This window comes from Tursiops truncatus, chromosome 2, assembly GCF_011762595.2.
Source record: "Tursiops truncatus isolate mTurTru1 chromosome 2, mTurTru1.mat.Y, whole genome shotgun sequence".
Lineage (NCBI taxonomy): Eukaryota > Metazoa > Chordata > Mammalia > Artiodactyla > Delphinidae > Tursiops > Tursiops truncatus.
In genome coordinates, this window is record NC_047035.1 from 158,639,407 (window position 1) to 158,661,304 (window position 21,898).

Consider the following 21,898-nt stretch of genomic DNA (forward strand, 5'->3'; position numbering starts at 1 on the left):
CAAGGTCATCCAGGGTGAGTGGCAGGAAGGCAGAGCTGCAGGTGGGCTCACCCTCCTTTGAGGTAATACTTAGACACCAGGGTTTACTGAAAAGGATGTTGCTAAAGTGGTTTATTTAATACTTTGCTTTCTTGTTTAAGCAGATCTCTTGGCATTGTATATGTCTGGCATATCTTCCCCCCTCCCCTTACCTCATACTTCTCCTCATAACTAATAGGAATTCAGCCTGAACTGATTCAGAAAAATTGGAAAATAAAAATTTTGCCCACATAAAAGTCTGATTAGTACGTGTACTTGGGTACATCCTAATACTCTTAGAAACGTAAGACATGTACATTACCTCAGGGGTTGAGTGCGTTTGAGAAGTTGGAAATATGAGTGTGAATTGGTAAGGGCACAGCCTGTGTGGACAGAGAACCTGGATTTGAATCCTGGCTTCACCTAGTACATAACATGTGACCACCCAGAGCCTTCGTTTCTTCATATGTTAAACGGGCTGATTAATAGAACTCACTTCAGGGCTGTCAGCTTAAAGTGAGATGATAATTGTGAATCGAAAGCATAGCACTTGGCAAAATGTGAGTTGCTTTTGCCATTTTATAGTGTCTTCTTTGGTAATTTTATTGTTCATTGCCACAGGAATACCTTCTCATTTGATTTAAGAAAACTGGCATGTCTTAAGAATTTTAAAAGTAAGAAATAAAGATTTACTAATGAATATTGGGTATATTTTTATAGGTTATTTATTAAAAAAAAAAACTCTGTAGAAGTCCTCTAAATAGAACCTTCTCAATGTGCCCAGAATACGATTCAGTTAAAAATTATTTTCCTTTAAAATTCCCTTAAAAATTTTTTTTTCAAATTTTCAAAAATTTTCTGTGGTGTTTTTACTGAATAGTAGTTAAAGTATTCTGAGGAGGTGTTACAGTTTTAAAAAGTTTATTCTAGTTCTATGGCATTTTTATTGGAAAAAGTTATTTCTCATTCCCATTTTATAGGTAGGGGATGATACAAGAGCAACAGAGAGTGATGGATTTGTGCAGAGGAGGAAAAGGGTGTGAGGAGAAAAGCATCCTTGATTCTCATTCAAATTGGATTCGTTCTGCTGTGCTGTGTGGTGTTCCCAGCATGGCCAGCGGTTTGAAACGTTTTAAATTTTGCTTCTGGGTTGTCATATAGTTCAGTGCATGTGACTGGAAAGGTTTCTTGGGCAAAGATGCTAATTTAAGAATGTTGTCAGTCTAAATGTTCCTAAGAGGATTAAACAAATTCCACAGCAAATAAATGGACATGTTTGGAAGGTTTTCCCCCCAAGTAATTTCCAGAAAACACACACAAATCATTTGTTAAACTAAATATACAGGTATATGAACGAGTCCAGCTCACATGGCTGGACAGTTGCAGAGGGAACCTCATCAGTGGGCTTGGGTTCAGCTGTAGGAGCTGCACACCATTTTAATTAGAATTTATTTACAGCTAGCAGCTGCTCCTGTGTTTCTCTCCCCAAAGTCAGTAAGGAAGCTCCCCTCCTTACATTAGTATTCAGAGCTCCGTCAGCCCTCAGCTCAGACTCTTTCCCTTGTTTTTGTCAGGGAAGATGATGGAGCAAGGTTGCTTAGAAACACTTAGCCACACTCTCAACGGGAATTACCAGTCTGTCCTGAGTGTTCACCTCTGCACGCAGGGGAGAAAATTGAGTTTTGCTGCTGACAACATTAATTGATTGCAAGTTGTTTTAGAGGGAGTATGATGTTGAAAACCAGATTCCCTTTCCTTTTTATGCGTTGGATGCAGAGAAGCTATACGGTGACTCATACCACTGTAACTAAACTGATCATGGAGGTGTCTACATTCGGATTTGTACGTGTTAGTATTCAGATCTTGACACTGGTCGGCTTACAGGCTTCTCTTTGGGTTTTGGAGACTGTTTCTGTAGTGATTTCTTTGGTTTTCAATAAATTCGCACAGCCGTCTCGTTCAATAGAGTTCTGATGAGTGCAGTCAGGGAGTGAAACATGAAATTGGGGTGAGATGAGGGCTGAAAGGAAAACCAGCCACCGGCTGGTTACCTCTCATTTCATATGGTCCAAAAATGCTTTTGTCGTTTTTTTGTTTCTTTCCTCCACCCCTCTGGTCAGATAGTCTTCTTCAAAAATTTCTTGCCCTAAAATGTAAAGTCATTAATGCAATGTATTTCTGTGGTTGATTTCATTTGACTTGAATTCATTTTTAAAGATTTTTTCTGATTTGCCTATTATGAGCTCTTAAAAGCTGAAAGAGGTACAGAGCAGATGAGAGAAAGTTAGACAAAGCAACCAACCACCTCTCTGAGGTCAGGATGGGTAGACTTGGGGCAGGAAGAGGGGCCAGAGACAAGCAAAGGGCACTGCTTTGTTCTGGATCTGTAGCCCTCTCCTCGGTAGCACTTAAGCCAGCCTGTGTGTTTCAAGCATAGTCTTTTGTCATTAAGGTGTTTTACCCTGGACTCCCATTGAAACGGACGCGTTGAGATTTGGGGAGGCCCTATCTTTTACCCTCTTGTCAAACAACTTTTTTATTTTTATATTTATATAAAATATGTATGTTTTTTGGCCACGCCGTGCGGCCTGTGGGATCTCAGTTCCCTGACCAGAGATTGAACCTGGGCCATGGCAGTGAAAGCCCTGAATCCTAACCATTAGGCCACCAGGAAACTCCCAAACATCTTTAAAACTGACTCATTTGTTCAAGATGACACATACAAATCACCTGCAGAGCTTGAAAAAGCAGTGCTTATTCCTTGTCTTGCTCTTTCTTTGCAGATTCTGATTTAGTGGAAAAGAAAGCTTTCAAATTCTTAAAGGATATATTATATTACTCTATAATGTTAACATTTATAAGATGTATTATATGCTAATTTGACTTATCAGGATAAAATTGCAAATACAAAGGAAGTTACTTATAAAAATATTAATCCAAAATGTAAATGGTCAAGCCTTACCTAACTGGAAAACAAATGGCTTCATAACGTCAAAAGACCTCTTGGAGAACTCCTTGTTAAAGTTATACTTCTTGATAGTGTTTCATGAAAAGTGGATGCTCTAAGCAGATTCAACCCAGAAACTACACAGAAGCTGATGCTGTGAAATCCTTCTAAGCCACAACTATAATAGATCCTTGAAATTCTTGATATTAACTACAGACTATTTTAAATCTCCAAAAATTATAATACCGGTGTGTGATATAATGACCCCCACAAAATATCTTAAATAAGGCAGAAAACATTAAGTGCTGCCTTTAGTATAGAAATAGGATATAAAATAAATCATTATTAAAAAAATGCTACCACCAAAATAAATTATATATCACTTTGCATCATTAGATTAGACAGCTTCACTATCATTTACTTTTACTACTACATCTAGTAGTTATGTTTTGTTTATCTTTTTTGATTAAAAAGAAAAAAAAATCATTTATGAGTTCTTGTGTAAGAGAGGAGAAGCAGAGAGCAGCAAAGCCACGAATGCGATGCTGGTTAGGCTAAGATGAACTCAGTCACAACTCAGTTCATCTCAACTCATATTATTGCATTTTTTTCAAATTACCTTCTTACTTGGGAAAATCCCTGGATCAATTAGTTTTGTAAGTAAAACAAAACCTTTTTCTTACTTAGAGCATCAATAATATTTTCAAGGTAATCCAAAAAAATTGTAGATGGTATTCAGAGTTAACAGTTGCTTGCTTTCATAATCCATGGTTCGTACACTCATGTATCAGTTTGAGAAATGTGTTTTCTTTGTGTAAATTCTCATTGCTTTGGTAATGCAAGGCCAGATATTCTTACTAGATAAAGCATAATAGTATTGTTTGCATTCTCTCACTAAATATGGAGTCCTGTATTATTTTTCCTGTTAGCGAACTTAAAAAAAAGAACAACAAATATTGTTGTTTACCTAAGGAGCTAACTTTATACCAGTGATGCATATCAAATTGGCCCAAATATGAATTCGTACATTAAACAAGAGAGTAATTTCACAACCCAGTGTTCCAAAAAGTTGAACTGATGGTTCAGTTTTGCTAGGGACATTAGCATTCTTAGTTGAATCAGTCATTGCTTTCTCCAACAAAAGTTTCCATTCCATCTGTTCTTTTGGTTTATTATTCTTTGGTGTGTCATTTACTTTATTTCCCAAATATATAGGGTTCTTGCTTTGTCATTTAAAATTATTGCTAGTTTTGCTACCTTTTGGTGAAGAGGAAGCCTTGTAACTGTTTATGTTTTATAGTAGCTGATTTATAATGTTAATGCTACCTCGCAGGGTTATAAAGTCCAAATGAATTGTATACGTAACAGGCTTGGAGCAATGCTTAGCCTATACTGAGTGCAGTATTAATGTTAGCTGTTCACATCATCATCATCATCATCATCATAATTAATCTAAAAGCCAACGACTCCTGGGTCCCACGTGGCAGCCGAGCTTTGCCAACTCAATTTGCTCACTGAGGCGTGAGGATAAAAAAATTAAAACCTACTTCTGTGCTACCTTTCATAGAATCCCAGAATTGAATGTTTTACTATCTGAAGAGGGGTGCTAATTTTAATTCACATTCATCTAGCTGTAAGAATAAGTTACTATGCCCCTGTCACAGTTTGGAACTTAATAACCGATTGGAGTTTTGGGTGGAAACAAAAGCAGTCCCTCACATCTTAATTTTTCCTGAATAGTCCTTTGTAGCCCATCTTCACCACTGAGAAGGAGAACATTGCTAAGCACTGTGGTAAACCAACAGAGTTGTTTATAAAATAACTCAAACAACAGGTAAAATTTTGAGTATATTTTTGAGAGTTTTGGCTAAAACCAGAGAGGAAGCAACTTTTGGAATTCAAGTATGAAGATTCTTAAAGGGTTAGATACATGTGTGTTGTTTTTCTATTTTTAGAAAATTTCATCTGAGCCTATTTTTTGTGTCTGCTTGAGGAAAGCAAAAATATGTATTGGTGGCACTGGAATCACCTGTTCCTATTTTTATTTTAGCAAGATGTAAAACCTTTAATAATGGTATGGAAAATATTTATAATCTCACCTGTTGTTTCTAGTTGTCTGAGTAGAAAGGGGAGGCGCGCTTAATCAATGGTCAGTTAATCCTCATTCATTCAGGTATGGATGAACTTAATTTCACCATTTTTTCTGATACTATAATTTTTCTAAAAGTTTTGGTAGCATTTAGTGATGGTGACTTGTTAAAAAATTACTGTCACTTATAATGCAGTGTTATATAGCATTGCATATTTGTTTTGAGTCAGTTTCTCCCTCATGATTTGAAAATCAAAACTAAATTCAACATCTGTGTGAGTTTTCTTGTGGTATAAGATCAGCCCCTCCCCCACCCCATTCTTCTGTAAAAGGATTTTCCAGTTTCTCTATAGTTTCCATATGCTGATGTTTAAAACTTCAGGCAGTAAAGCTTTTCTTATTTTGCACTTGGCTAACCTTGTGTTACTGTCTTTGCTTGCTCAGAAGAGCTCTGGGAATGATTTGGTTATACCGTAGATTGTTATTTATAGAATACCGTTTATCTGGCATTTAAAAAGTTTTCATATATTTTTAGATAGTGTGAAAAGTAGTATGATGAGTTTAGCTTTGAATATTAATACCTGTTAATTATTAATCATCCTAAGGAATGATTCTTTGTTTTTGGAAGGCTTTATTAACGTTTTTAATCTGGAGGTAATAGGACACACTGTAAATGTAATTGCCTGTGTCAGTTGAAGTATTTCATATGCAACACTATTAGAAATAAAAGTTCGGAAGGGAATTGGGCAATTGACATTTGAGTGCGTCCTTCCTACAGCTGAGGGAATTGAAGTTCAGAGAGGTTAATTGCCCGAAGTCAAACAGCGAGCAGGTTCTGGAACAGGATTTTAGCATCTGACTCCAGTGTCTCTGTTCTTTAACTTGCAAATTGCTGCATCTGGGAAGAACACAGTGGGTTACCCTTGGCTCTGCCGCCCCTTAGCTGTATGTCTCTGTTATTATAGTATTATGTTATTATTCTTATTCTTAGACCTCAGAGTTTTATTATTTATGAAAATGTCAGAGGCTTTTTGAAAAATAAATCCCCTTTATTTCTTTAAAATTTTAAAAATATGATTTATGTTTTCTGGTGTAATTATCAGAGAAACAAGTTTTCTTTTTTATTGTATAGGCACTTTCAAATTGAACAAGGTTTTGATTCATAACAAAGTATTTAAAATCATAATGAGTTAAAACTTCTTCATAGGTGTCTCTTTTGCCAATAATGAATGACAAGATTCCTACAACACTGGTTGACTATAAAAAAAAAAGTGTGATCATCGTGGTGGAGAAGGTCATTCACATCTGTAATACTAACTTCAGCTGGGTGAATTTTGATTTCACTTTTCCGTCCAGTGATAGTCCCAGCCAGGATAAAATGCAGGTTTTTTTGGAAGGTAGTTCCTGAAACTCCTCTATTCAGTAGGAAGCATTGATAACAGACTGGAAGGTTGGTCCTGGTGGTGACCAATGGAGCCTGGAAGGGGCGGCTGAGGGATGGTGTCTCTTCGATGGCTCCACTGAAAGAGAAGCGCAGAGTGAACGGAAGACAGTTGGTTTCCCTCCCTCTTAGCCCACCTATCCGTACTTCTGAGACAGGCAGAACTCGATTATACTTTGTAGTAAACTAATCGTGCTTGCTAGCTAGCCCCTCAACAGTGACACATATCACACCATCTGAGGACAGATGGCTGGAGCATAAATCTGGAAATGTCAAGTCTATTGTGCAAGGCTTCTTGGTAAAATATTGATAGCTTAGTGTCCAGCTGTAACTGCTGGTTTCTGCTCTTCCTGTGTTTATCTTATTGTTTAAATAAGAATAATGCTCTTACTACTTTAAAAGCCACTGGAAATGTTAAAATTAGATTAAATTGTCAAAGTACATAACTGATGTTTGCATCTCTGTGTATTTGTGTTAATGAACGATTCGAAGTAGTACTCCATGGATGAATTTAGCCTCTGAATGTTTGAAATTCTGACCAGACCAGTTGTTTAATGTTAAGTCAAATCAGTGTAAAAAGAAAATGTCAAAGGACACAGTCTTCTTAAGGTTTAAAACTGTTTCAGAAATGATTTGGTGATTTAAATTTTCATAATACTCGTTACACCCAAGCAAACATTCCTACATATGTACACACCCATATTTAGTTACTATTTTAATTTAAAATGGTATCAATTCTTTACCACTATTTTTAAAACGAGTGCTTGTCTGTATTGACATTGTGTTTTGAATTTTTTTTAGTAGATTAGTACTTCGTTTTCAGAACACATACTAAATCAGTTCATGATGTAACAGGAGTACCTTACAGACCCTGATATTCAGACTCTGTTGAATATCTTTTTTCTCTGTTGCACATTAACTAGCAACCCTGTTTTCACATTAACTAGCAACCCTGTGTTCAGGGAAGGTTGGATCGGCAAGATTCTTGTTTTCTTTGCGTGGGGCACTGTACTAACAGCTATAAATTGCATTTCCTGATAGTTTCCTGTGTAGCAATCTTTCTTAACTAGTCTATAGTGCTCTTTATTTCCAAGTCTTTATGGAGGAAGTGACTATAAATAGAGAAGTTAAATTTTATCCTAAAATACATTTTAAAAAAGCATCCGGAAAGTATCTGAACAGTTCTAGAATTTTTTAAAAAAAGTTTACCCCTTAAAATAGTACAAAAAAAGTTTTAATAATAACATTTAAAGACATGTTCTTGTCTTAAAGCAATATTGGCTTTACAGCCATCAGATCAGCATCTTGTGTGTTGTTTGGCCGGATGCATGACGGACGTACCAATTGCAAAAACTCTTGGATTAATTTGGTTAATTAATATCTAGATAGAACACTATAAATGAACTACTGTGGGACTTCTATGTGATACTTTCCATTGCAAAAGCAAAAACGCATGTAGGAAAAAGAAAACACACAACTCATGTTTAAAGCCTGTTTTTTTCTTTGTTTTAATATTACACAAGTAAATTTTGCCTTATGATCCATTCTGCACCACTTTCTCTACCATTTTGGGTCAGATGTTCTCACTGCATTTCCTGAATAACGTATTTACCATACATTTTACTCATTACCCCCGAGTTTACACCTTGTCTCCCCCAGGATATCTTTGCACTTGCCTGTCAGAAGGGCCAACTAGTGACCCTGACATGGTTTTTAAGGATTTTAATCTGTGGAATTAGTCGCAATCTGTGTTTTGTTATAAGATTAAGCCTCTTTGTAGATGCTTATAACGACCTGTATAGAAATGTCCCTCAGGGGTGCTTCATGTTACGTTCACATCATTTTCAAGAATGCACAGCTCTATCTGTCAATCTCTGAAAAAAAAATAGTTCAAAACTTTCTGCAAAGTAGAAAATTTCATTCTGCGCTATGGCATTGACAGGGCTGGGCATTGTTCCCTACCCACACGGCAGGGGGTTGTTGACTGAGCCTTGAAATCCACACCCCCACCCCCATAGTAAGAAGAGCTCCCTCCTTGCTTTATCCTTGGGGTGACCCCAGGATGGATGTTGGATTGTCAACGGTCGTTTCATTGGACTTTGTTTAATCATTGAAAAATCAAGGTTGGTATTTTCCTTTTGATAAAGTGGAAAAATAATTGAATCATGACTTTTTATTTTATTTTATTTTTTGCCATTTAGAAAATGGGACAAGTTAGGAAAAGCCAATTATCATGATAATTTGAATCCTGCATTTTTCGAAGTTTGTCTCCCCCCACCAGACCGGGTGATCTAATTAGTGTTGTGAGCTTACACACTTAAAGAAGGGGACCATTGTCCTTTCGTGTTTGAAAGTGAAGGTCATCCATAATTACCTGAGGCAGAGGTTCCCAGGTGTACTAGGCATCAAAATCACTTTCTAAAAACTCAGATTTTAAGAATCGGGAATAAACTAATTACAACACAGAAGTTGTTAAAGAGCAAGTTGTTTATTGAGTTAAGAAAAATGGGATTAAATCTTTCAATGTTATGTCTTCTATCTGGCCATATGGTCTTCAATAGTGACCAGATGAAGAACTGTCTTGATGTAATTAAACTAGCTCTCATAATTGGGTATAATTGGACAATAAATTATCTTGGGTTTCTGGCCAGCAATTAATATCACTAATGGTCTAAATTTATTTTAATGCTATTCATTTGACAGACAGTATTGCTTAACAATACTGAGTGGGCTGGAGAGCCAGTTTCCTGAACTTAATCCTGGCTCATCAAGTTAATAGTCCTGTGCATTTAGACAAGTTACTTGGCTTTTCTGGACCTCAGTTGACCTGTCTCTAAATTGGGGATAAGAGATGTACCTACCTCGTAACCTTGTTGTAAGAAATGAATGAATTACAGTGAGCATTTGAGAAGTGTTGGTGGTTTTTATTCCACCAATAAATGAAAACTTATCATGTTAATGGCTTGCAATTATAGACTGAGATAATAAAATGTGTTTATCCATCCTCACAGGACATGAGCACCCCAAATATCTACTCAACCTATATGCATGTAATAGAAAAGCCTCTCGAGAGAGAGTGAAACAATGGAGAATCTGTACTTTGCACAATCACATACCCTAAAATAGCGTGTGAGGTTTTGCTAATTATGTAACTCAATAATGTTATGAGGGACCCAGCTCTTTCTTTTCTGTCATCCTCAACGTCTAGGCTGGTTCTTCCCAGAATCGCACAAGCACTGTAGTGGCTCCATCCCACACATTCCAGCAACGTGAGTTCAAAATCCATCCCCAAAGCCCTAGGAAGACTTGATCTGCCGACCTGTGTGCTAGAATTGAGTTCTTTTTCTTCCCTAAGCAAATCCTGAAAATGAAATCAAATGACAAGAAGTCACATAGCCCATCAGAAACAAACAGATACTGAAAAAATTGGGGTTCGGTTAGTGACGAAGGAGTTTGGCAAGGATATTGAGTAACTAACGTTGTAGCATTTATTAATTATTATTATTTTTGCGGTACGCGGGCCTCTCACTGCTGTGGCCTCTCCCGTTGCGGAGCACAGGCTCCGGACGCGCAGGCTCAGCGGCCATGGCTCACGGGCCCAGCTGCTCCGCGGCACGCAGGATCCCCCCGGACCGGGGCATGAGCCCGTGTCCCCTGCATCGGCAGGCGGACTCTCAACCACTGTGCCACCAGGGAAGCCCCTGTAGCATTTATTTTTATATTTTGAATAGATAAATAACATTTATTTATGTATGAATATAAAGGCTAACATTTGGGTGTATGCAGCCTACCTACCAGAGGATGAATTAATTGTTATATATATAATTTCTCCTTATAAACTATTAACATCATTTCATGGATAAAGAAGGTCAATAGTCCGAGATGACGGATCCTCCAAGGTGAGCATCAGCTGACAGATACGTGGTCCTCTGAAGTTTAAGCTCTTTCCATTATAAAATGCAATTTCTTATTCCTTTCGGGCATCAGGATATTACATGATGCTCTTAATCTTACCTTATTGTAATGCTGATTTACCTTATTTTTGGAGACAGGTATGACTTTCATGTATATACAGATTCCGTATATAAGACACAGTGTTCGATCTTCTCATACTAGCACAGTTTTTCCTAATGAATTGACTGTTTTATTAAATAGAAATTGGATGTAGAATTTGTGAAATGCCTCATAATATCTTATGGAGTAATATGTAAGTGCTTCTGTTGAGCCCTGTGGCTCCAGCACGTGTTTTAAACTCTAATTTTCAAGATGTTAAAAACCCCCAAAGAGTCATTGTTTTCTGTCCTTAACATATTACAGTATTAAGTTTATAATCTGGGTAACTAAAAGAATGGTGATACAAAATATGCTTGTATCTAGAAGGTTGAATGATTGCAGTGTCATGGTTAGTATAGAGTAGAATTACCTGGTGTTCACGGAACTAGAAAGATGCATTAGTTGAAGTTCAACAGTGATTCATTTGGTTGAAATTGTTTACGTTCTGCTTGGTTTTGCAAAATGGTTTTAACAGTTATAGAAATGATAGACTTAAAAAAAAAACTTAAATGGTAATCCTCCCTTAAAATTTCTGATAAGAAACTTGGAAGATGGAAAACCGAAATGGACCTATAGAGTAAGCAAGTGGTCCTGGTTGCCTGTCCTCGGAGCAGAGATGCAGTGAGCTCCACCAATGGTCCTAAGTGCGCTTCACCGATTACTAGGCTGTCTGATGGGAGGATGACATTTCAGCATGGCCTCCACCCTGTACCTGGTTTTAATGAATATGATTTTGGATAAGGATAAGTAGAAATTGAAACTGAGAAATCTGATGACACTGGTGCGAAATTAGAGGAAAAATGCAAAGCAGTTGGTAAACTTTTAGCAAGATAAGATTCCAGTCATTTCACCTTTGTAATTGCCATGGTGAATGAAGATTAAGGCTGGAGTAATTCAACGCCTGCAACACGAAATGTTTGGGGTGGTGGTAAAGGGGACATCTCGTTCTCATTCCTCCTCCCACCTCACTGCCCCCAAGATTGGAGACAGAGTGTAATTTGCATCAGAAATTTGCAGTAATCAAGAATATTTCCTGGTCCCTGCCCCTTTCTCAGGATTGGAACCTCAGCTGTTGCTCTCTTAATGTTGAAAGCAGTGCCACCTATTTTTACCACAAGAATTGTTTTTTTTTTTTTTCCTTTAAAACTTTACCCCAAATAGTGGTTTGACAGAGTCCTAACTTGACTACATGCCCAGAGGGAAAGGATAGAGACTAATTTGACCTCAAATTCTGTTGTTTTGCATGAAAAAGCTGAGTTTGTTGCAAATGCCTCAACACATTCAAAGAGGGCTGACACTTTGTTCCCCTTGCTATCCTTTGGAACTCATGAAAACGTGATTAAAATTTAATACCATTGTCTCAAAAGAAAAAGGAGTAAAAAGAACTTGGGCATGTGTGCTTTCTGCCGTTCCCTAACCACTCCCCCACCCCCAAACCAGATTGCAGGGTTCTGGCCCCATTCTTGAAAGGCTTTGTCTCCCTGGAAGTTTTAAAATAAAGTTCTTGCATCTGTTGACACTGACTTTCAAACATAGGAATTGTTTTTTAATACTAGAGCCATGTATCAAAAAAATTTTTTTATCCCTTATCTTTGACCAGATATCTGGCGTGTTCTGGAAAATTTTTGGTACACCCCTTAGAGAGTTGCTTATTAATTGTTTTGCAGCTTACAAAAGCACTCAGCTGTGTTGAGACTGACAGTATAATTTACACACATACACTGACAAACATTTATATTTGACAGAATAAATTGTACAGTCAGATGTTCATTGACTTTGTTATTTTAAAGCATTTTCTAATTGAAGTATATCTCTGGTTAATGCTACTATGCTATACTGTCTAGTAAAGTAAATTTACTGTATCTTGTGATGTTACATACTTAAGTATACCCTGGTATACCTAGGACAGGGCTGTTTTGTACCCATAAATAGCAAAATATTGTCCTCACTGATTCATGGATTAAAAAGATAAATGTTAAAAAATGCATTAGAAGGGGGAAACCAAAGAAATGAATGTATTTCCATTTAGTAGATCCTTTTGGTTTTCTGTGACATTGTACTAGGCTTGTGTCCTTTCTTCATTATCAAGTCCTATGCATGTAACAACCCCTTAAACTCTTTAAGCATTAGAATTAGAATTAACATATATAAAAGTATTTGCTTTTGGTAAGTATCTGTGGTATCATTAACTTTTTCTGCATGGCCTAGATTTGAACAACAGTTGTTCTGGGTTTGAGAAATATTACTGCTATATGCCAATACCCCAGTATAGAAGCAGATGAAAAAAATATTCAGGATATAGTAAAGTCAGCCTTCTAAAGGTTTGTAAAAAATCTCCCCAAATTCTGTTTTGGACTCTGATTCTTCTTCACGAATCATGGTTAGTTATGGTTTCTCATGTTTAAGTCTTAGAAATTAAGCAATTTCTTTCGCCTGGGAAGCCAAACGTTTACCACTATTTTGAATTACTCAGTAGGACATACTAGATTTCATCATGCACGTAATTAAGGCACATGACCTATGTCAGCTTCTAATTCAAACTTTTAAAATCCTTTACTTTGTAAAAGATATTTTGTTAAATAAGAAAACTCTCTTCACGGACTCATTTTAAATGCCTGTTTCTATACAACATGAAGGATCTCAGTTCAGCTCCCAGGATCGTCTTAAATACACCCATTGTGTTCTTCCTCAGTTTGACAAGCGGTAGAAGCCTCTCGAGTGCGTTTTTGTTGTTACAATCACTTCTGTTCTCATCCAGTGAGTAAGGGCAGGTTATATTGCTGTCCTGGGAGTCGTCCTTTTCACCAGTTATTGCGTGTCTTTCTGTTTGGTGAGTAAGTCTGTTTGTTAAGCTGTGGAATAATGATTTACAGGGGAAATTGTGACATTGAGGAGTGGGCATTCACTTTAAGGAATCTGGACTTGCTGGGATGTTAGAAAGGTAGCAATCTTGTTTTCTCTTTCATTGGTATGTGTCTATTCTGACTGGTAACTGTTGCAACTCAGGTAGAATGTACAACTCAGTGTTTCACTGTTCTTTTAGAAAGTGTTGTGAAAGCTCCAGACGCTTACAGTTTCAAATAAAATTGGGCTTAAAAAACATCTCTGGCGAATTCTGTAGAGTTTAGGACACTTGGCTAAAAATGCGTGGGTACTTAGCAGTTACAGATAAGAGGGCAAGACCCCTAAGCCGTGGGTTATAGAAAATCATAACGAGTTTGTACCAATTAGCCTACAAGCCTTTTTATCTTAGATCATTTGAAAATACTACTTTGTCAATAAGATCAGTTCAATCAGATTGAGCTCTGGTAAGCGGTGCACAATTAGCTGAAGCAAAAAGTAAAAGGCAGAGTGTGGCACCAGTACTAAGAGGACATGTGGACCAAGGACAGAAGAAGGACAAGAGGGAGTGCTTTGGCATAGGGTCTCCAGGAAACGTAAGACTTTGAAAAAAAAGAAAAGTCTTTTAATCCTTTACGAGTTGTTTATCTCAGGGAGAAGGAATAGAAAATGTGTGGGTTTGGAAGCAGCATTTAATTGATCAGTGGTTCCGTGTAACTGGAATGGAAGCTAAGTGTGTATACTTGGGGTGAGCGGACATCGTGGAAGGGAAGCTGTCTTTGCAGTAGGTAGCTTTACACTCTTGCAGATTTCATATTATAGAGTCAAGGGACCGTCCGAAAGAAGGTAGGACTCATTTCTAAGTTACTTAGAACCTGACACTTTGAGGAAATGAGTTCGTAGGCACGATAAATATTTTATCGGTTGTTCTAAAGATCAAGGCAATGATGATAGTTTACAATGTGATTCTTGCCTATAATTCCATATGGCTGATAAAATGAAGCAGAATTTCTGTTAAGAACTATAGCTACCAAAAACTTTGGAACAGCACGCACTCAAATTGGTTTTGGAATAAGCAAGTCATAAATGTGCCTCTGATGTGGCCGTGATAGATCATTTGGGCTGTAGCAATGAGGGATATAATGACTCACTTTTGAGCCATACTTTTGAGCAAAGAGATGTGCAACCCATGTGTCAGTAAGTAAGTAGGAGCTGAGAAATGTGTCCCTACAGGGAGGTGTGTTTGAAAGGTCTTACTTTGTCCAAATCTATTATATACGGTCAGTAATACCACAGTTGTCTGCATCTTTCTTTGATTGAGAAATAGTCTTGGCAAAATAGTAATGATGATGATAATAATAATTATATCATGCCTTTTGTATTTTCTAGGTATTCTGATTGGTAATTATTTTCTATGCATGTACTGTATTCTACATGATGTGTTGGGCGCCAAGGATATAAAATTGAATAACGCACAATTCCTACTTTTCAAGTAGCTGAGTAATTCTTATCTATTTTCTTCCCCAAACTACTCAGAGATAAAATCACATTCTAGTGATAACAGTGACCTACTGTTTGGTGATTGATATTCCTCTGTCCCGAGTGAACCAATGGGTCCATTGAGCATTGCTGTGCTACTGGCTGAGAAGGTTAAACCCACTATTATACCTTCCTTTATCACCCGTGCCTGCTGGTGGGATGGGGTCAGGTACATGTATACGTTCAGAAAGTTTTTGTATAAAATACAGACAGTCTATGAACCAGAAATATCCTTGTCTAGATATTTTCAGGTGGGACATAGAAAAGTGAAGGGCTGTGGGTTAGTAGAAGGGAAAGAGTGTGTTGGGGAGGCTTAGTTATAGCCCTTGAAGTCCATGATTGGAACAGGTATGGACAGAAAAAGCCCAAACATTTTAACTTTGTTCATCTAAATGACCTTAAGCCAAGGGATTGAAGAGTGGTCGCACAGTTACATATGTTAAACCTTCATTGCACATAGGATGTGAGGCTGTATTCAGTTGAGTTTCTTGATGTTCCACATAACAATAACCAAGTGAAGTTAGTGTAAGAAGAATGTAGTTGGGATGGTACCAGAGGAGTTCTTCATAACCTCAACCAGCACAAGAACAGGAACGGGGTCGAAAACGGCATTAGGAACACCAAAAGTCCCGCTTCTCAAGACGTGAATTCTTGCTTGCTTCTGGAATTCTGCTTTATTCTTCCTCCCCTAGAGCAGCTTTCTTTGCCCCTCTGTTTCCATGTTATAATTAGTCTGTCTCACATCCCTAAATGTGCCTTACGATAGTCCCAGCCTCTTTCAGTCTTTCAGTCCCACTTGCAAGTTCCTTGGGGAGATAGTGCAGTTGGTCCAGTTTGGATCAAAAGTCCAACTCTGATCTCATCAGTGTGGCTGGAAGGGGAGGGCGCAGGTGCAGTGATGGTGGCAGTGGCCGTGGGGTTGAAGTAGAACCACTCAGAACACCTGTGTTTACCAGGCGCCCACCCCTTTGGATGGGTGGTAGGAAGGTAGGTGTGCGGGTGAGTGGAGGCGTTTCTCAGAAAATGGGGGATGGCACTGAATTTGGGCATAGTGGCCTTATACGATACATATGATTACAAAAAAGCTAAAACATCTTGAGGATATTAGAAAAAAATAAGGATAGTAGAATAATAATGCAAGATAAGCGTTCAGGCATGTATATGGTACAAGGCTTTCTAATAGTTAAAGCAAAACTTGAAGTATTCATTATTCTTTGATCCTATAACTTTGTTTTGTTCCTCAGTTATATTTTGACTTAGTTTTTTCCTAGGAGATCCTTTTCCCATACACGCAATATACAAGATTTTGTCTTCTAATTGAATTTTAAAAATATAAGTAAAACTTCCCAACATTTTCTTCAAGTAGAATAGTGGCAGCACCATTCTATTTGAATGCATTGGGACCACAGTCCATGTCTTGAAAGCTAACACTTGAATTACTATTCTTAAAAGACTGCATCTATGTATCCATTTTCAACCAGTTAATAGGTCCTCAAATATTTTACTCAGTGCCTTCGAAATATCTTACTATTAGTTTTCTAGATTGTTCCCCATGAGTTAATGATTTTGGCTATTTTTCTCATTGTGAAAGGTGAAAGAGTCGGTGTAATCTTGATAAAAATATATCAGTTCCTACTGTTAAAAGTTTTTTGTCCCAGTCTTAAAGCTCAATACTTAAAAAATGGCCCCAGTTCTGTGGGATCCTGATTCCTTATGAAAGGCTGTTGAGTTGTCATTGATTAACTTGGCATATTAAGTTTCTTTCAGTTTATATTAAAATTCTTTTTTTAACTATGGGGATTACTCTGCTTAGAAAGTAAAGTCTTTAAACGATGAAGCATTTATGTTCTTCTTTTTAGATGACTTAAGAAGAAAGCTTGACTTTAAGCCATGTGCCAGACACTCTAACTTTTCCTGTTGTTTAAAAAAGGCCAGCATTAAAAAGTTAGTACAAAGAAAGAACCTAAGCTACCTCTCTTCAGAATTTTTCACATTCTTAGTTCACTGAAAGCATTTGTCAACACCTCATCACTAACATGGAGTGTAAGTTAATGATGCACAAAGTTTAAAACCTCATATTCAGTTAGAAGACCTATTAGTTTTGAAAGCAGTAAATAATAATTGGCATTTACTGAATTTTAGATAGGATCTACGTGTTGTATGTTTGGTTTAGAGTGCGTATAGCATTTTGTTATGCTGTGAAACTTGATGTTTCACGTCAAGTTGTAACCTTAAAGTCTCTTCCTGATTTTAATGTGGAATATTTCCTCCCTTTAATTGCTAACATGTTTTTCAAATATTTACGCATGGTTTTTAAAGTGCTAATTGGCACTAGAATAGCTGATGGATGGTAAACTGTTGGAATCAACACTAACTTAAAGCACATCATAGTAAATTTTTGTATCCTGGCCTGCTGGCATTTGTGCATTAAATGCATCCTAGCCTAGCAGTAAAATACAGAAAACGGCAGTTTCAGATTTTATCTTTCCAGAGCCTCAGATGCCAGCCACTGGGTATGCTTCGGCAGAATTTGATGGAGTCTTTTGTAGAATTGTAAATGTTACAGTGAGGGTCTTATTTTTTTGAACAGAACAGTGCCTGTTTACGTGTTACAACTCATTTGGTTCAGTGGGGGGTTTAAAAAAAGAATCACCTTTCTTCTAAAACCCAAATACGTGATTAACGTAATCTTTCACGTCTCACTCTTGCTTTTTGTTTCATGCTTGTATTTCTTCCCAAATTTTCTCCCATTGTCATTAGCGTGTTCCATAAAAACACGCGTCCCGGCAGATCGAATGTGTTCCGCTGAGCCAGGCATCCTGCCCCTTCATCTGCTCATCTTCCCTTACCTCTCTGTAGTTTCCCTGAGAATTTGCTACTTATCCAATACACCGTTTTTGCAATTATTCAATTTTTCAGAGACATTTAGACAAAGGCCTTTTCTCCTCGGAATGCAGAACCTGGCCGGGAACTCCAGTCCCCACACCGTTTTCCTGTGTGGCCCCTGGGGATCCGCTCTGGGGACTCGGGTTCAGGGGACCGGAGAGGAGGCCTGGGGTTCCCTTGTCAACCGCGTCCGTGCGGATTCTGACCCAGGAACCCTGTCTGGCGACCACTGTGGCTTGTGGTGAGTTACTTCGCAGCTCTGAACCTGGCTGCTGAGAAGGACAGGAGGGTTGTTGAGTGGTTATTTGCTGCCATTCTCCGAAGTCTTCGCTAGCACGTGGTGAAGTCTGATGACAGTACCTCCCAAGTGTCACTGTCTTGTTGGATTATGTCGCATCGTTTATGGAGCGTCAAGTGTGTGAAGCGCTGCTTTATGTAAGGGTGTGGTCATTTCAGTCAGCACTGACGTAACATTGCAGTAGGTTTTCCCGTTATATTCTAATAATGGTTACTTTGACACCTTAAAGGCTTTCTCAGTCCATTTACTGAAGTTCCCTTAAAGCTTTACGTCAGTCGTATGCAAGAGTTAAAATGTCTTTTCTTGGCATAAAGTTTTAATTATTTTCAGTGGAACCAAAACCTCCTGAACCCCTTTCAGCATCATCTAAAACTTGAACTTCTTCTATTTCTGGGTAAAAAATCCATTCACAAATGAGCTGTGCAATTCCATCACCCTTTTTGACTTCGGACTTTGCCAAAATTAAACAGTAGAACACCAACACTTCCTCTGTAATCTTCAGCTATGACACCAGCCCCTACATCTATGAAGTATTTTGCAGCCAAACCAGAATGTGGAGCTAGTCTCCCATAGCACCCAGAAGGAAGAGCTATCTGAATGTCGGTTTTCACAAAGGCTTTCTCCATAGGTGGTAGTATGGAATCATAGGTGCTGTACAGGTCATAGCCCACGGCACGTGCATACCCCTTGGTCCAGGTGGTGGGGTGCTCTGAGAGCCGGACAAGGTGGAGCTGCATGCTGCCCTCCCCCGCAGGCCGGGCCCACTTGCTGGGGGAGATGACTTGTGCCTCTTGAGAGAAGGGCATGGCAGGGCAGAACGTGAGCCCAAGAGGGAGCGGGGGGACGAGAGAGAGAGCAGGGTGAGACCAGCACACTAAACTTGCTTTTTTGGAAGAAAATCCTAATTATCTCTAAATATGGAATGATTGTAAAATATGTAAGCCCCAAGTTGGGACACTTGTTTTTCTTAAGTTTTTTATATATATATATATATATATATATATATTAAGGGAAAGATTCAGTTTCTCTCTGGTTCAATACGTAAAGATGGAGAGCATTCAGCCATGATGTTCATGTCGCGTGGTGGCGTGAAGGGACCATATCTTCCTGGATGTGCATCTATGCCTCCAGCCATAGCACTTACAGGTGCTCCAGCTTTTTCTTAAGGAATCAACAAATGAATCATGACTCATTTCACACAACTTGTGGGATTTCCTTTTAACTAAGTTGGCTTAGACGTGAGAAAGTCCAGCAAAGTTCTCGCCTTATTATTAGGTCATTGGCAATGCTGATTGAAAACGGGGTGACTCTTACTGACGGGAGTGGACCTCTGTCTGGCGGATGGTACCCCTCCTCGAGCTGTCTGGACGTGGTCATCCAGAAGAAGCAGAAGTGTGTGCTGGCTCAGATGTCTGCGCTGTCCAGTCTCTGATGCTAGGACCTTCTCACAGGGAGGTCAGAGAACCACAGCAGCTTCCCACAGGGAGGAGATGACTGGAAGAGCATGACCCATCCAAAGATAGATACACAATGAAGTTCACTTTTTGAGATAAAATTTGTAACTCTAGTGTTTCAATGAAATCTATTCCTGTTTGAGGATCGTGGGATATCTTTTAAAATAACAAAACCCTTCTAAGTCCAACTCTAGTCAGTGTGTAAATTCAGTGCATTTTAGGAGATACTATAAATGTTCTGTTGCTAAAATGGCGGCCAATGTAATGAAAAAGCAGAGCTGCATCAATGGGAAGCAGGGATGGGCTGGATTCCGACACAATTCCGAGAACCAACTTCGACAACAGCAACAAAACTTACACGTACTGGTCTTACTTTATATTGTGGATTCAAAACAGAAGAGATTCTACCTCTACAAAGTGAAGGCAGGGGGCTATGTTTTATTTCTTTTCGACTTTATGAGGTGCATCATAAAATCTTAAGACCTTCAGAAGAGAAAATTATTGAAAGTTACCTCTGTTGTCTTATTTAAATAAGGCTTTGTGGTCAAATGTTCCAGGTCAGAGGGAACCATCAGAGTTCTGTTGAGACAAATCCATAGCGTATCCCAACAGGGCGTCTAGTTCAGAGTTTCTTATGTGGGAATTAGGACTATTGCCAGCAGTTTCCAAGATACTGGATTTTAAAAGATGTCACAATTAACGTGTGGAAAAAACATATTGGCTTGAAGTTTCTATTGTTGGAAGATACCGGCTAAAGCATTAAAAAGTGGAACTTTTGAGATGAGAGCCATCTGATGGTTGCAGTTCAGTTTTCCAGCTCCTGCCCATCCTCTTTATCGATGCTTGGGTAGTTTGGTTGGTTGGACTCAGCGGATGGAAGGTCCAATAATGGATATTCCTGGATCATTCTGTTCCCAATAATTGAGACCTGACTATTTCAGATGACCTAACTTCTGAGAGTGATGAACTGGATATAGGACTTGGGATGTGATAGAGACCAAAGAAAAAGTTAGGAGGCAATCCTGTTCAAAGTATTTACAAAAATAAAGCCAATCAAAGGTGCCTCTTCTATGACTCTTTTAGTTCTTGGTCTTCGAACCAAAGAGAAGAATAACACTTCCTGTTTGGAAGGCTGGAGTGTTGAGGAGGAGTTTTCATAAACCACTATGTTTAAGGTTAAATTTTAATGCTATTTGGGTAGTGAATTTCATGCTGTTTTAAACATTGGAGAAACTTCTGTAGGAAATGAGATTTAAAAATGAAAGGAAGAGAGGAAGAGATTGTTTTGACTTACAGAAAACTGTTTTCAGGGTTAATCGATGTTACTGCTTTTAAATAGGTTTTTAAAGAACAGGCTGGCTAACTGGTAGAACCTAAAACATCAAATGGGGAGACTTTGTGCTTGATCACTAGAGACTGAGCTGTCCCAGGATGCCGACCCTGTTGTGTAACTCTTGTCACCATCTCATTAGCTTTTAGAGCCCACAGAAGCAAAACCACATTTATCGAGTCTTGGGAAAGTTTTTGTTTAATGTAGGCTAACTTTTCAGTAGTTAATAGAAATGATGATCAAAGTTTGCTGGTTAATTAGCCATTTTAAGCATAGTCATTGCCTGAAATATGTTTTTCCTTTCCACACAGTGTATTTTTTCTCTCACCATTAAACAATATTCTAATTTGAGTTGCCACTTGAGCAATAGGTGTCAGGTTATGCAGTGAGAATAAGACAGCTCTCTGTAGTAATCCATCCGATTGCAAACTCACCCGAGTGCTTCGCGTCCCCTCCCTAATCTTGATGAGCATTTCTAGGTAATATTAAGAGCTAAACATGTGAGTTCCTTACAGAGCTTAAAAGCTATGTGTCTCAGTATAATAAATCTCTAGGTGAATTCTTGGCGGTGATGCATACGTTTCATGTGTGCCGTGATTATCTCCAGTCATAATTATTTAATACACACGGTATGTGTAACATTTATCTTCCCAAGGGAAAAATGATGTGGCATAATTCTAGCAGATTATTTATGTTGTTTCTGCTTATAATGTTTGGTAAAAAATGCTGTGTATCTGTCTTTGAAACCTCTTCTGTTCTATTTTTAAATGGCTGTATGAAAATAAAGAAACGAAGCAGAGTAAGTAATCTTGTTTCTGCATGTTTCCTCTTATAAATTATAAATTCCTTATAAATTTATATAAAATTATAAATTCCTTATAAATTCCTTATAAATCTTATAAATTCCTAATGTTCATTGAATTGATCTGCGGATGGGAACTGGCTGACGGTGAGGGTGTCCCCCTAACTGTTTGATGAGCAGTTCAGTAATGTTACCTGTTC

General features: G+C 38.2%; 1 protein-coding gene and 1 pseudogene across 21 annotated transcripts in view; one reads left to right on the top strand and one right to left on the bottom strand.

Moving 5' to 3' along the window:
• Positions 1–21,898, top strand: part of PARD3 (par-3 family cell polarity regulator) — a 676,268-nt gene that overhangs the window by 200,163 nt on the left and 454,207 nt on the right. The gene's annotated exons all lie outside the window — the stretch shown is intronic.
• Positions 18,429–18,918, bottom strand: LOC117311164 (deoxyuridine 5'-triphosphate nucleotidohydrolase, mitochondrial-like; annotated as a pseudogene).